The sequence below is a fragment of the Equus przewalskii genome, chromosome 21, assembly GCF_037783145.1.
Source record: "Equus przewalskii isolate Varuska chromosome 21, EquPr2, whole genome shotgun sequence".
NCBI lineage: Eukaryota > Metazoa > Chordata > Mammalia > Perissodactyla > Equidae > Equus > Equus przewalskii.
The window spans coordinates 49,456,777-49,471,152 of NC_091851.1; the positions used below are offsets into that span (position 1 = coordinate 49,456,777).

The 14,376-nt window shown below is 54.9% G+C and overlaps 1 protein-coding gene across 3 annotated transcripts in view; it reads right to left on the reverse strand.

Moving 5' to 3' along the window:
• ZBTB46 (zinc finger and BTB domain containing 46) overlaps window positions 1–14,376 on the reverse strand; it is a 71,143-nt gene that overhangs the window by 47,122 nt on the left and 9,645 nt on the right. The window contains exon 1 of one of the 3 annotated variants that reach the window (XM_070588679.1): window positions 330–444. The exons of the other annotated variants lie outside the window; for them this stretch is intronic. The gene's annotated coding sequence lies outside the window, so the exon portion shown is untranslated. Of the gene's footprint in view, window positions 1–329; window positions 445–14,376 lie in introns of those variants that run through there. 3 annotated transcript variants of the gene reach the window in all.

Below are 14,376 nucleotides of genomic sequence, written 5' to 3' on the forward strand. Positions count from 1 at the left end.
CTGTGCGGGGAGCACACCTGTGCACGGTGCACGTCTGTGCAGGGAGCACTCTGTGCACAGTGCATGCCTGTGCGGGGAGCATGCCTGTGCATGGTGCATGCCTGTGTGGGGAGCACACCTGCGCGGGATGCATGCCTCAGTGGGGAGCACACCTGTGCACAGTGCACATCTGCATGGGGTGCACGCCTGGGGGAGGAACACGCCCCGTGGGAGGCCTGGCTGCTGTGCTAGGGCAGAAGTGACAGCAGCGGGGCCCAGAGCACTGCTCGCAGAGGGAGTGGCTGTGCCTTCGCTGGAATCTGAAGCAAGTTTCCGGGTTCAACGCTTACCATCGTCAAAATGGACACAGAGCTCTGAACAGAATCCTCACACAGCATCCAAGTCTCAGAACAAAAAACAAATATTCCAGAAACAAGGAAAACACCCATCAGTGGGTGGAGTCACCTTCTTACCCAAATGGAAAATCTAGGCTAAATGACCCAAGTGTCCCCTCATCTCCCACCCTTAAAAGAAAAAACAAAAAGCTGACCTCCTACACAAACAAAACCCACAGAGCAGCAGACAGTCGCAGCCCCAGCCCCACAAACTCCCAAAACTCCAGCTCAAACGGCCCAGAGGGAGGAGGTCAGCCCGCCTGCCGTGGGCTCCGTGGGAGGGAGCCCTGCGACCAGCTCATTCCCAGGCAAGGCGCCCAGCGCGGGAACCCAGGAGAACAGAGACTCCCGGTGCTCCCTCGGTGAGAGCAGCGCCACATCACAGAGTCTGGAGGCTGAATCCTCCTCGACCGCGCCCCCCGCGGCCTCCCGACCTCCGTCTCTCCTGGGATGACCAGAACAAAGTGCCACAGACAGGGGACAAACAGCAGAACTTGAGTCCGGCAGTCTGGAGGCCAGAACCCGAGGCCAAGGTGTGGGGGGCCACACCCCCTGCAGGCTCCGCGGGAGGAGGTGCCTGAGACCTCTCTCCGCTGCTGCCAGTGGCGGTAGCCATGGCCTTCTGTGGCCTGCAGACGCCTCGCCCCGTCTCTGCCTCCAGTCCACACACCTCCCTGTGAGTGTGTCTGTGCCCCGTGTCCCCTTCTCACAGGGACACGGTCACACTGGGTTAGAGGCCACCCTACTCCACTGAGGCCTCATCTTAACGAATTAAACCCAAATTGGGTCAAATTCTGAGGCACCAAGGGTCAGGACTTCAACAGATGCATTCCGGGGACATAGTCACCCCATGACAGGCCCTGGGAAAGACAAAGTGGCTGGGGTTGACCTTCCCTATCACATGCTCCACTTTCCTGCTAAGCAGCAGGGCTCCCCTGAAAACCAAAGTGTGTCTAATAGGAGAAAACTAGGCTGTGAAACGCAAGGACGTCTGCACCTTTCCCACGAGGGGCCTCTGGGGGACGCACCAGGGTGACCTCAGACTCGGCTTCATTTACCCACGTTTGTTACAACATGGGCCTTCCTTCGGTCTTTACAACATGTCCTGAAATGTCACCTAAATCATCGCAAAACGCCCTTGTGAAAAAGGCAGTTACTCTGCTTCCCGTTCCACAGGCCAGGCAGACGAGGCAGGAAAGAGTGAACCAGACAGCAGGGTCCCGGGCACCATCCCACTGACCCCTCCGCACCCTTCCTGCTGGTGGCCCCTGGTGTGATGGCCGAGGCCCTGGTGACCACCTGCTGCTGCACGAGTCCCTCATCTGGACTGAGCACTCCCTGTGGCCAGGCGGCTGGGCCACAGCCGAGGACAAAGGCCACCCCCAAAAAGGGCCCCCAACTCAAGACCCGAGGTAGACACGCTGCCTCTGTCATGTCTCAGCCTTTCGGCCACAGCAGCTGAGCCTGTCCCCAATGAGGACGGGCCACCGAGGAGACCTATCCTGCAGGGAGGGCCACATATCCACGGGTGACACCATGGCCCTCGACCTCGAGCGCATCAGACCCCGGAGGACGGGTTCTAACCAGATGCTGCCCCAGGGTCTGAGTCGGGCGGGAGCAGGGTACGAGAACAAATGTCCAGGCCTGGCTTTATTCCTCATGCCTGGCCTTAGACGCAGACTGACCAGGCATTGAGGGAGGGACCAAAACACTTCAAATCAAGGAAAATGACCATTTAAACTCAAGGCATCAGTTTAATGCCTCGCATCCATACGAAGTGGCAACCGGTTCCTGGGCACGTGTCTGGAAGAGTCAAAAACGTCTGCACCCTGTGTTCAAATCACGAAGCTGTATGTCTCATTATCTGATTTAATATATGAACAGTAAGTCTCTTTTCTCGCCAGTAAAACAGATCCTTTAAGAATTGGGATGAAAGGGAAAAGAAAATGTCATTTTACAGAAGCAACAACCATCTCTCAAGGCTTGCATTTCTAAAATAAGTTCAACTCGTGGAAAGTTTTGAAATAAATTATTATTCAACCAGGGCAGCTTAAAAGTCAGTTATGCACTTCAGAGGGATTTTTCAGTACAACAAACAATACAATTTTTATTAGGGAATAAGGTTTTTTGTACACTAAAAAGAAAAGGAATCTAAAATAATGGAAAATAGACGAGTCTGGTACGGAAATCTTAAGGACACACACGACTTATCCACGCCCAGGGAAGCTTCAGGAGAGCAGTGAGCTCCAACATAAAGCTGACAATCTCTCCGCATCAGTAAGATGCTCACGGAGGCCCCGCCCTCATGGCCACAGCAGAAGAGCGGCCACCCAATGGCCGGTGCCCAGTTGCTTTTTGGCAGCTGCAACTCTAAAAATAGAAGCTTCCTGGCAACACGGCCAGTCGTATCGTGTAGCAGCTTGACAAGTAAGATGCAGACTTGAAACTAAAGCCTCTCACAACAGTTTTTCTTTGAAGGCAAGGATAGCAAAGCCCCTGCCCTGCCCTGGAGGAGTGCACCATCTAATGGACACACCAGTTCCAGGAACACACACCTGCTCAGGGAACACACACCTGCTCACAGGACACACACCTGCTCAGGGAACAACCTGTTCTGGGAACACATACATGCTCACAGGACACACACCTATCCAGGGGACACACACCTGTTCATGGGACACACCTGCTCACAGGGAACACACACCTGCTCATAGGACACAAAACTGCTCAGGGAATACACTCCTGCTCATAGGACACATGCCTGTTCATGGAACACACCTGCTCACAGGACACACGCCTGTGAAGAGAAGCTGACCGTCATCTCTGAGCTACCGGTCCTGCTGTGCAGGTCTCAGGGCATCTTCATGGATTCAAGGGTCCATGTGTGGCACCCCTGTGAAGAAGGGGCCCTGTTAGAGAGGAGCCTGCGGTCCATGAAGGGACACAGATGCCAAACCACCGTCCAGTGAGGAGCTAAGGGCTGGGTGAGACTGAGGAGGCCAACAGGCTACCTGCTGCCACACTGGTATCCGAGGCGGCACAGGGTGACACAAGGACGACCTCGAGGCTACACCAACTCTGTGCTGTTTTTTCCAAACACCACTTCTGTTTCTATTTCTCCTGTAGGTTCTCTACTATCTATTTTATTTGTAGCTCACTAACCTCAAGATACTTCAGTTTCAGACAGAATCACTTATGAAATGTTACCACTTTGGTACCAAAACAACTTGAACCCCTACTCCAGACCGAACTCCAAAAGTCGAGTCGCCCTGAACAGCGCTGGGAGCTCGTGAGCCCCACTCCGGGTAACCAGGGACACGGTGAGTGATGCACACGACCCACACGTCTGCTAGATGAAGGGTGCCAGCCGGGGCCTGTGCCTTCAGGGCAGCCAACCTGCCTGGCACTCCTGGGGCCACTTGCAATCCCACAGCCTCCAGGAAGGGCAGAGGTTGTCCCCATCTGCAAGCCAGGGGAACTGAAGCTCAGAGACCCTAAGCACCTGGCCAGCACAGAGCAAGCTTCAGAACCATGCGTGCATTTGATGCCAAAGCCCCAGGATGCCCGGGAGCCTTGCTGGGCCACGCTGGCTTCAACAACCGATGCGACACAAAGTCTCAACTCTGCTCGGTGTGGGGGCCCAGGGGCAGCGAGAGAACACGACTCCAACATTCCAGTAAAACAAGCCACACACAGACCTGAGCGCCGGAACCGGCTCCCAGCACCTCCTCTCTGCGCAGCGGGCGCACGTCCTGCCAGCTCATGATGCAGGCGTCCAGATGCCGCAGGGAAAGGCAGCTCCCTCACCCATCACTTACATGGTGTGGAGCCCTCAGCACCCAGACTCATCTTGGAAGTTACAGAGCACGTTCCCGAATCTTCTACCAGCATCCGAAGGTGAAGGGTTCTCTTCAGAGGCATCAGTAGAAGCTACCCTATCGAAGACAGACGTTTATCATTGACTCCAGCTCCTCCAGCTGGCTCCTGATGCTTCCTTGTAAAGGCCAGATGATCACTATCTCAAGATGCACGGGAGCCACGAGACGTGGACGCTGCTGTGAGCAAATTCCATCTGCTGCCTGTGTGCTCAGAGCACCAATTCCAGGAGCACGGGTTCTTTTTCCCTTCGTCCCTAAAGGGCTGGGAAGGTGATTTGTTCTAATCAAACTGTAAAGAAGTGGGTGCGACTGAGACTGTGTGCCCCTCTTACATCCAAACGAGTGCCAGGTCTGTGCCAGGACCTGGGCCTGCGGCCGGCCGGCTCCTCCCCAGGGCCCATCACCGAGTCACCTTCAGGAAAAGCCCACCGCTGACTGGGAACAAGCCAAACATCACGCAAACCTATGTCACCACACCAGATCTCCTCCCACCTTCTTACCACCAACATAACTTCTGTATTTCATTTAGGCTCAACTTAAACTTACTTAAAATTTTCCAGAAAATGTAATCTAACAGACAAATATCATTTTAAAGTAGAAGCAAGATACCTTTGTGCTAGAACCAAACCGCTCTGATCCCGGCCTCAGTGGCCAAGCGGCTCCCCTCAGGCCCAGCTGGGCTCCCGGAGGCGGAGGGAGGAGACCCAGAAGACGCTGAGCTGGGTTTAGCTCTGCGGCAGTCGTGTGTCCCTTAACGACAGAGACACGCTCTGAGAGGCGTCGTCAGGTGATGTCGTCGCTGTGTGCACATCACGGAGTGAACTTACACACACCTGGATGGCACTGCCTGCGACACTCCTGGGCTCCAGGGTACTAACCTAGGGGATGGTGGTCGTCTACACGGTCCATCGTCGACTGAGACTGTGTGACTGGTTCCAAAGCTGCTCTTTGTGATTGTTCTGGTGAGCTTCTTTAAAGGGGCCACATTTTGAACAGACACACCACAAAGCAGATGTACAAATGGCCAAACAGGGGCAGACGCTCTACTCCACAGCCCTCAGGGAAACGCAGACACAAACTGCCTGGGAGACGCCCCTCAGAATGGCTAAAACTGAAGGGAGTGACCACACTACGTCAGCAGGATGTAGAGCAACGGGAACCCTCACACTCTGCTGCCGGGGATGCGACACGGTGCCGCCATTTTGGAAGACGGCTTGGCAGTCTCCTCAAGGTTGAACAGACACCATATGAGCCAACAATTCCAAAGGGAGGTGCTGACCCAAGAGAAGTGAACACAGGTCCACACGCACTTACACGCGTTCACAGCAGCCCCATTCAGGACAGTCAGAACCTGGAAACAACCCAAATGTGCATCAACAGGTGGACAGACCAACAAACGAGGGTTATCCCCACGGTGGGACGCGCTGGGCAGGAACAACTCAGGTGCCTCCTGCCGCCTTCCTGTGCCGACAAAACATCACTTCCATAGGCACAGTGGATCTCAAAATAATCATGCTGCATGAAAGAAGCCAGACTAAGGGAGGGTGTGCGTCCTCTGCTGGGAAGCTGGAAAATGCAGACGCCTCGACAGGTACAGGGACAGAACCAGGACCGCGGCCGCCTGGGCTCAGGACACCCGGGGGGAGGTAAGCGTCCTGCCTGGTGGTCTCACCAGTGTGAGCAAGCTCGTCGAGTGACACTCTTTAAATGACAGCAGTGTGTGGCATGTAAATTATACCTCTATAAGGTTAACCAGAAACCTACCTTTCTGAAAATATTCTCACTCAACTACAAACTTGTACTGATTTATTGCCCTTTGTTGTGGGTTGAACTGCGACCCCCAAAATCCATTTGTTGAAGTCGTAACCCCCACGACCTCAGGAAGTGACCTTATTTGGAAAGGGGGTCGTGGCAGACGTAATTAGTTACGATGAGGTCATTAAGGTGAGCCCAAACCTGATGACTGGCGTGCTTATAAGAAGAGAACAGTGGGACACAGACACTCTCGTGAGGAGAGGCCTGTGAAGGTGGAGTCTGCTGTGGGTCCAGGATCTGCCAGAAGCTAGAGAGAGGCCGGGGCAGAGCCTCGGACCTCGGACTTCCGGCCTCCAGGACTGTGAAAGAGCAGACCCTGGTCGCCTCAGACACTCGGCCTGCGGTCCTCTGCTGAGCAGCCCCAGGACACACGCACACCGCGCTTATCTTCCGAGGACACCACAGAGGCCGACAGAGCGACGGCACACCAGGAGAAACACTGCTCGTTCCACGGGAGGAGCCATGCTCTGCCTGACCCCACGTGTCCCAGGGGAACCAGGCCATCGAGGGCAGACCTCAGCACGCCTGCGTCACTCCCCACACACTGAGGCGTCCAGACAGTGTACCATCTTCTGAAAAATCTAGGCTAAGACACCAACATGAGAAGTCACTTCATAAATCGAGTTTTATATGCATGGTATTATTATTGTTCATGGTTGCATTTTAAAATTTAAAAATGAGTTCCTGACTGGAAAAAACTACTCTGAAATGTTAACAGAAGACCTCTTCAGATGGCAAGACGGGCAGGGTTCGATCCAAACCTTCTCTGGTGAGCACAAACTGACACCCTTGTTCCCACACTGAAGCCAGAGAGAGCAAAAACATAAACCTGGGACCCACCCCGGCCCCCTGTCCCTTCCCGGCCCCCTTCCCTGCCCGCCTCTGTGTCCCCTCCCTGCTGCCCTCAGGTCTGGAGGCCCTGCCAGCCCAGCCCTCCCCCTCGGCTCCCTCGCCCTTCCTCTTCCCGGCTGCTGCCTCTCTGGGTTCCTGGTTCCTTCGCCACCACGGGGCCCAGAGCACCTCTCCCACCTCCCTACCTGGCCTCCCTACCTGCTTAACTGTCACTTCCTCTCAGGGGCACATCCCCCACCCTGACCACATAGGGCCCGATGTGTGCTGCAGCCTCAGGCGCCCCCATTTCCAAACTCCGTTGGGCAGCGGCCCCTCCCTGCCTGCTCGTCTCATGTCACACAGCTGTCACGTGTGGAATGATCCACTGAGCAGGATTCTAACCGTGGGAGCAGAATCTGTTACAAGTCAGCCCCTCGGTGTGCAGAAGCCTGGGGCGGGCCCCAAGTCTGAGGAGGCCCTCCCACCTGCCCAGACAGGGCTCCCCGCTCAGACGGCCAAAGCCAGAGCAGACATGACTCCAGGTCAGCATACAGATGCTGTGCAGACACTCAGGGAGGGACGGGGCTGCGGGCAGCTTCCCAGAGTTGGGTACAAACCAGTCAAGCCGGGAGAGGGGCCCCAGTAGGGAGCAGCCCACATTCAGAGGGTGGCGTTGGCCTCCAAACAAGGCCCCCAGTGAGCCACCACCCCAGGGGTCAGGGTCTTGGGTGGCCTCTCCCATGCCGATCCTGGCCTGGGACTGAGCAAACCAGGCCTGAGCCTTAAGGTGGCTGGGCAGCATCCACCTCTGCACTTTCATGAATCTGTGCCCAGCAACTCAGCTACAGGAACAGAGACCTGAGATGGCGTGGAGAGAAAGGCATGGCCACCCCAGGGTCCCAAGCAAGCCCAACAGCACGAGGTGCCAGACCACTGAGCCCCCCACCCTGGCCGTTCCAGCCCAGCCCCAGAGGACCGTGGCTCCACCGGAGGTCGCAAGGACAGAAGAACCACCCAGCCGAGCCCCGTCAGCCACAGAACCTCGAGACAACAGGCCACTGGTTTCAGGATGTTCGGAGCACGGTGAGAGAGCAGTGGGAAGACGCAGGAGGATGAAACCGGGCAGGGCCAGCAAGAGGCCCTGTAATGAGCCAAGCGCAGGGGCCAGTAGAGGGTTCTGCCAGGCGTCAGGAAGGTTCTGGCAACAGCCACCAAGTGGGGGAACCCAGAGCCCAGCGCTTCAAGGGGAAACATGAGTCCTCGAGTGCAGCCACCCAGTGGGGTCCCAGACATCCTAACAGGTTCTGGCACATGGGAGAGTGGCCCAGGGCCCTGGGAACAAGACGGGGGTCGGGGGGCAGAAAAGGACAGAGCAGGACTGGGAGCGGAGAGCAAGGCCTCTGATAAAAGTCAGAGCCAAGGCGTCATACCCGGTGCCCTGAGGGACGAGACAGCTGTCGGCTTCCAGGTCCTCTGCTTCTGCAGGTGGGAAGCTGGTCTGGGGGCATTTCTTTGTTTTGTAGAGTAGGGGAGAGAAAGGGGAAGAGGTCACCTCTCTATGCACTTCCTGCTAGACCTGAGTCCTGTTCTGGACCTTTCATCCTTAAAACACGCTTGATCTTTTTTTTTTTAACTTTTTATTAAGATTATCATAGTTTATAACCTTGTGAAATTTCAGTTGTACATTATTGTTAGGCATGTTGTAGGTGCACCACTTCACCCTTTGTGTCCTCCCCCCACCCCCCCCTTTCCCCTGATAACCACCAATCAATTCTCTTTGTCTCTATAAAACACGCTTGATCTTAATGGGCAGCTAAACTCCTTTAGGTCATGCATGAAGCATCGGCAACACAAACACGCTCGTGTGAACAGCTCACATCCACACAGGCAAATTCTGCCACGGAATACAAGAGTGGTGGTGAGCCACTTTCAGGTGCCAGACACTGCCTCCTCTTCCAGGAAGCCTCCAGGTGCCCGCCTCACAACAGCACACATGGCGCCTGGTGCCTCCATGCCTGATGCTGTCCTGCCTTCCCTCCAAATCTGGGAGCCCTCAGTGCAGGGACCACAGCTTGATGCTGAACAGACTCAACGCATACTCTCAGGGTCAACAAAACTATACACCTTTTCACATTAAATCTGCAATATTGAAATCTTATATTTTAAACTCAAGAAATATTTTTAAAATGTCCCATATTAAGTGCTGGCCAAGTAGAACGAGACAACAAACTCCTGACCCTGGACAGTGGGTGTGAAGATGGACAGTGAGGCTGAGCAGCCACACACATGGTGACACGCCAGCTCCAAGCCGCCAGTGTCACAGGAGCCATGACTCCAGACAGGGCAGCACACGTGCTCCGGGTCTTACAAGTCAGAGCGCGACGCCACGTGTGCAGCTCAGGGGGACTCTGAGGTTCCCTGTCAGTCTCAGCAAAGTCGGGGGATGGACACCGCCGATCAATGTTCTGCAGTGACCTGTGTCCCCAAAAGACATGTTGAAGGCCCAACCCCCAGGACCTGTAAAAGGGGACCTAATCTGAAACACAATCTTTGCAGATGCAACCAAGTTAAGATGAGGTCCTGGCCCAAGAGGACTGATGTTCTTACAAAAAGGGGGAATACGGACACAGACGCTCGAGGGGCCACGTGGAGACGGCGGCAGAGACGCCACCACTGCGACCGCAGGCCCAGGACACCTGGGGCCCCCGGAGCGAAGTGGCAGGAAAGGGTTTCGCCCAGAGCACCAGGGAGCGGCCCTGTCCACACCTGGACTCCAGAACTGCGGGGGGGACCTTTCCATCGTTTTAAGCCTCCAGTTTGTGGCTCCTTCTTACAAAAGCCCTAGGGAAAGCCACACATCAACTTGAAAAAATTTATTTTCTTAAAAAGAAAGCTGACCAGCTTAACGAGGCAGAAAAACTGTTTCTGAGAACTTTAAATGTGAGATATACTGTGACTTGAAATGTTAACTCTATAGACACCTGTGCTCCTGCCACCAAGAAAACACAGCATGTAAGAGAAAACGAGCGCAGTGCCACGCTGGCAGGCAGGACGGGTCCTGTGCTGTCTTTTTCAATTTCTTGCTTTGAAACACTTTCCAACCTATGGAAAAGTGTCAAGAATAATTCAGTGAACTCTCACCTCCCCCTTAACCAGATCACCATTTTTTAACGTTTTACAACATTTGTTTACATTAGGTAATATGCTGGAACCTTTAGTCAGTCCCTTTTTCTTAAAAGTTTTATTACTCGAACAGGAGAAGCCGCCCATCTACGAGAGGTGCCGCATGGAGTGGCCGTGCGGGCCTGGACCATCCTGGGCAGGGTAGACGCGTCGTGACCAAGTCCCCACCCACCTCTTGGGCGGGAGCAGACAGCAGGAGCCGTTCGTGCCACCCGAACCAGCACAAACGTCGGCTCCAGTTTCCAGCAGAACGTCCAGCAGCTGATCGGACGGGTCCCAGCTCCGTTCCTCCCTTGTCACTTCTGCAAACGGCACAGGCCCTTCAGAAGGTAAACACCCTCAGATGCTGAGCACCCAAAAGATGGGTGGAGGCTGCTGAGCGAGGGAACGTAGCTGCCTGAGCAGGGGGCAGACGGCCACACAGACAAATCTTGTCTCCACCCCTGGCCTCCTGTGACCGATCTGTCCTCAGTTTCCCCAGTCTGCATCACCATCAGCAACACAGCCAGTCCCAAAGCTGACCAGGCCTCAGCAATGAGCAGGTTATAATGGTCCCTGGCACTCCCACAGTGGCCAGCCAAGCCCCTGACCACGGTGGCTGAGCACTGCACTAGCTGGGGACACATGCCAGGCCTCAGGGGCCCCAGGAAGGGGGGCCGAGGTGGGACGCATCCAGCCGGAAGCGGGTGCCAGCCTGGGGGTCACCTGGACCTATAAGGAGCCAGCCAGGAGCCAGCTCAGTGGGTGTGGGAGGCCGTGGGGGAGGGGCCTGGAGGAGGGGCTGGTTCTTCCCACGAGGGCAAGAAGGTGCCAGGGGAGGGCTGGGAGGTTCAGGGCGGGCACTCTGTCCCCCCTTCTCTGAGGTGTGAGGGAGACAGAGCCTCTCCCTGGGAAAGCCCCTGTCTGTAAAGTGCTAGCTGGACCGGCTCCAAGGTGCTTTAAGAAATGAAACTCATGATTCACCAGGAAAGACTGGGACCTGCCAACTAGAGTCCGGACTCAGGACTCGGGGACGCACCGGGGAGGGCCACTCAGGGCTCTTGGGGCCGCGGGGGCCCACAAGGGGCTCTCCAGTCTGCCCTACCAACAGTGACCACACCACTGAAAGGGCCAGCTCAGCAGGGCAGCCCGCGGGGAGGGGTTCCCCAGCAGCCCCGGTCACAGCCACGTGTCCCTCCCGGTGACTTCCTCGTCCTCAGGGCCCTGCTGTGGGAATTATGCCCACACAGGGTCATGGGGTTCAGCAAATGCTTGCTGGGATGGTGGGCAACCCTTTGTCATGACAACCACCCCGCAGGTTCTGTGCCCCACGGGCCACTCCCGCCTTGCCCTCCTCACCAAATGCACCCTTGCTCCTGCACAACCCTGACGAGGGAAGGCGCAGCCGAGGCTGCGGAGCTGGAAGGTCTGGGGGCTGCAGGGTGGACCCCACAGCCCTCTCTGCTCCTTCTAAAATCAGAGTTAATCCTCTGACTTAATGTTAAAACTTTCAAGGTGTCTGGGCAAGGCCTAAAAGAAACACAGCGAACAAATGTACTAGACTCTGAGAAAAGATTTCCAAGAAAAAGCTGAATGTATGAAGCTGGCAAAAATTAATGTAAAGTCCTAAAAACCCAAAGATGGTGGCGACTGCAACTGGAGAGCTGCAAGCCGCGGGTCGTTCTAGCACGCAGCCCGCAGCGAGGCGGGGCAGAGACGCGGCCCATCTTGGACCACTACTTCTACCCCAAGGAAAAAGCCCCAGTGCCCATTTGTCCCAGGGCGTCCCAGCTGCCATTCAGAACAGCAAAAAGGGAGGAGCCACCCAGAGGCCACAGTCAGGGGACAAGAGGCGGGAAGCGGGAGGCCAGCTCAGGGGCAACGGGCGTCGCCCACGTCGACACCAAGACACTTAGAAGAAAGAAACGGGGAGAAATCAGAGCGGAGGACATGGAACCTAGGATGTCTGCTCAAATCCCCTTTCCCTCCAAAGGAAGTTCCTTATCTACAAAACTCCAAGAAGTTGCGTGGGGCAGGGTGACACCATGGAAATTAACGTCCAGGAGGCAGAATTCAGCCTAAAGACAGGAGAAACCCACACTTCCCTTTCTTCACTCCTCCTGGGAGCTTGAAGGTGTGCGGGGTGGGACACCACGAGGCAGTCAAAGTTTCCTAACAGGACAGCACACGTTGGCCTCCTTGGGTCCCAGAACCCCACACGGCCCTCAGGGGTGGGGGTCCATGGGGGGGCCACTGGGGGCCAATGTCTCATCTAAACCTTAGAACTACGGGGCCCCCAGGGGATGCAGGCTGCCCCTTCCTGCCCCACCACCTGGAGTGCCCGGCACAGAGGCCTCCCACTCCGACTCCTAAGGAGCAGACTGTGGGGCAAGGCGCTCTGGCGGTACGACTGTCACTTTCTCTACAACTATTTCCCGAGCCTCCGCACTGAGGCAGACAAAGAGCGAGAGGGGAGGCCGCCTCGCAGGCTCCTCAGACACTGCAACACCGTGGACTGATGGTCCAGGAGAGCAGGCAGCAGCTACTTGACTCTTCCCACCACGACCTTGAGCTGGATGGCAAGGCTGACGGGCACACCCACGAGGCAGTGAGCACCCGGACAGTCACTGCCCCGGCTCTGCAGCGACCTGCCGCCTCCTTCTCCTGGTGGAGGCAGCTGCCAACCAACTGCTAACGGCTGACCCAGTGGGACCCGGTGCTCACCGACGTCAGGGTCCAGGCAGTGGACAGGACAGTCAGAGGAGAGACCACAGGGGACATGATTTCAGCTCTCTCACCTGCACAGGACTCAGGAAATGGTGGGTGAAAAGAGACGGATGAACAAACCCAATTTCCTCACCAGCTCTGACAAAATTCCAGCATTTTCTTCATGAGACAGAAATCCTAAAATCAAGCCCCACATCATCTCATCAGCTGCCACTGTTCCCGAGGGGCCAGCTCACACATTTTCAGACCCAGTGTTGGCTGTGGATAAAAATGATTTATCTGGGAAAAAAACTAAGGTAAAAATAGCTCATGACTCCAAACAAGCTGAGAAGCATGTATTAAAATACTCAAAAGGAAGATCCTGCAAATTAAGGTCTTAGCACTGACCCACGAGCGGGGTAATCTTTTTGTAACAAAACTTCTCACTAACAGGAAAATTCCAAATTCGGGCAAAATTACACTTCCACTTTTCCCACATTAAAAAAAGAAAAGCAAAGGTAAATTTAATTTGTTTTAGTTCAAAACCAAATGATCAATTTAAAAGAAGAGAATTGAGACAATTCTCTTAAGTTAAAAAAATTCACAAGATACTACTGTACTTTATTAACCAATAGCAAATCTAAAATTTTTAACATAAAACTTACATAGGTGATAGTTATTTTGAAAGTTACATGAGCATCTCCTTAACAAAAGGCACACATATCTTTAAAAGCAGGCACCAAAAATACAAAAACCGTAGTCTTTAAAATACTATAAATCAGAAATTCTGACATAGATGTCATTTTTACACTTCAGATGCCGGGTCCAAGACACGTGGGGCCCCAGGAGATGCTGACAGGGCTCTGCCTGCCCCAAGGAAGGTGAGCCGGAGCCCATAGCCTCCATCTGGTCCTACAGCCCTCACAGGAAAATGGGGTGGGGCTTCTTACAGTCAGAGGATGAAACGAGCCAGACCACCACGTAGGACCAACAAGCTCCAATGTTTCAACAGACAAATAGCACAAAACAGAATGGACGAGATTTCAGAGGCACCACCCCAAGTGCCATGAGTGGGCCTTGTCTGGACACCAGTTTAAACAAACCAGCATGAAGACGCGCACGACGCAGCCTCGGATGTTGAAGCACGCTGGGATGGCGGCACGGGGAGGGCCTCACTGGGTGCACAGCTGCACACGCCAGCCACGCACCGTGAAGCACTGGGAGGTAAAAGAAAAGGTCTGCACTTTGCTTTCAAATACTCCAGAGCAAAACACCGAGGGGGAGAAACGACCGCGAGGAACAGGCAGTGGGGTCACTGTGGTGGATGCCAGGCATTCCCGCCAGGTCTGTGCACGTCTGAAAACTTCCAAAATAAGTTCTTAAATCTAATTAGGTTGTGAAAGAACATCACTTTTACAGAATTGGGAGAATATGCGATCGAGCCACGCAGAAGCTGCAAAAGACTCTAACCGGATCCTGCAGACCACGGTTCCGAGCTGCCACAGGGCCCGAGGTCAACAGGGGCAGCATGGCCCCGTCCACTGTGAGACCCACACGGGTCTGCAGAGGGACCCACTTCCGTCCCACCCCACCAGGCAAGGGTCTTATTT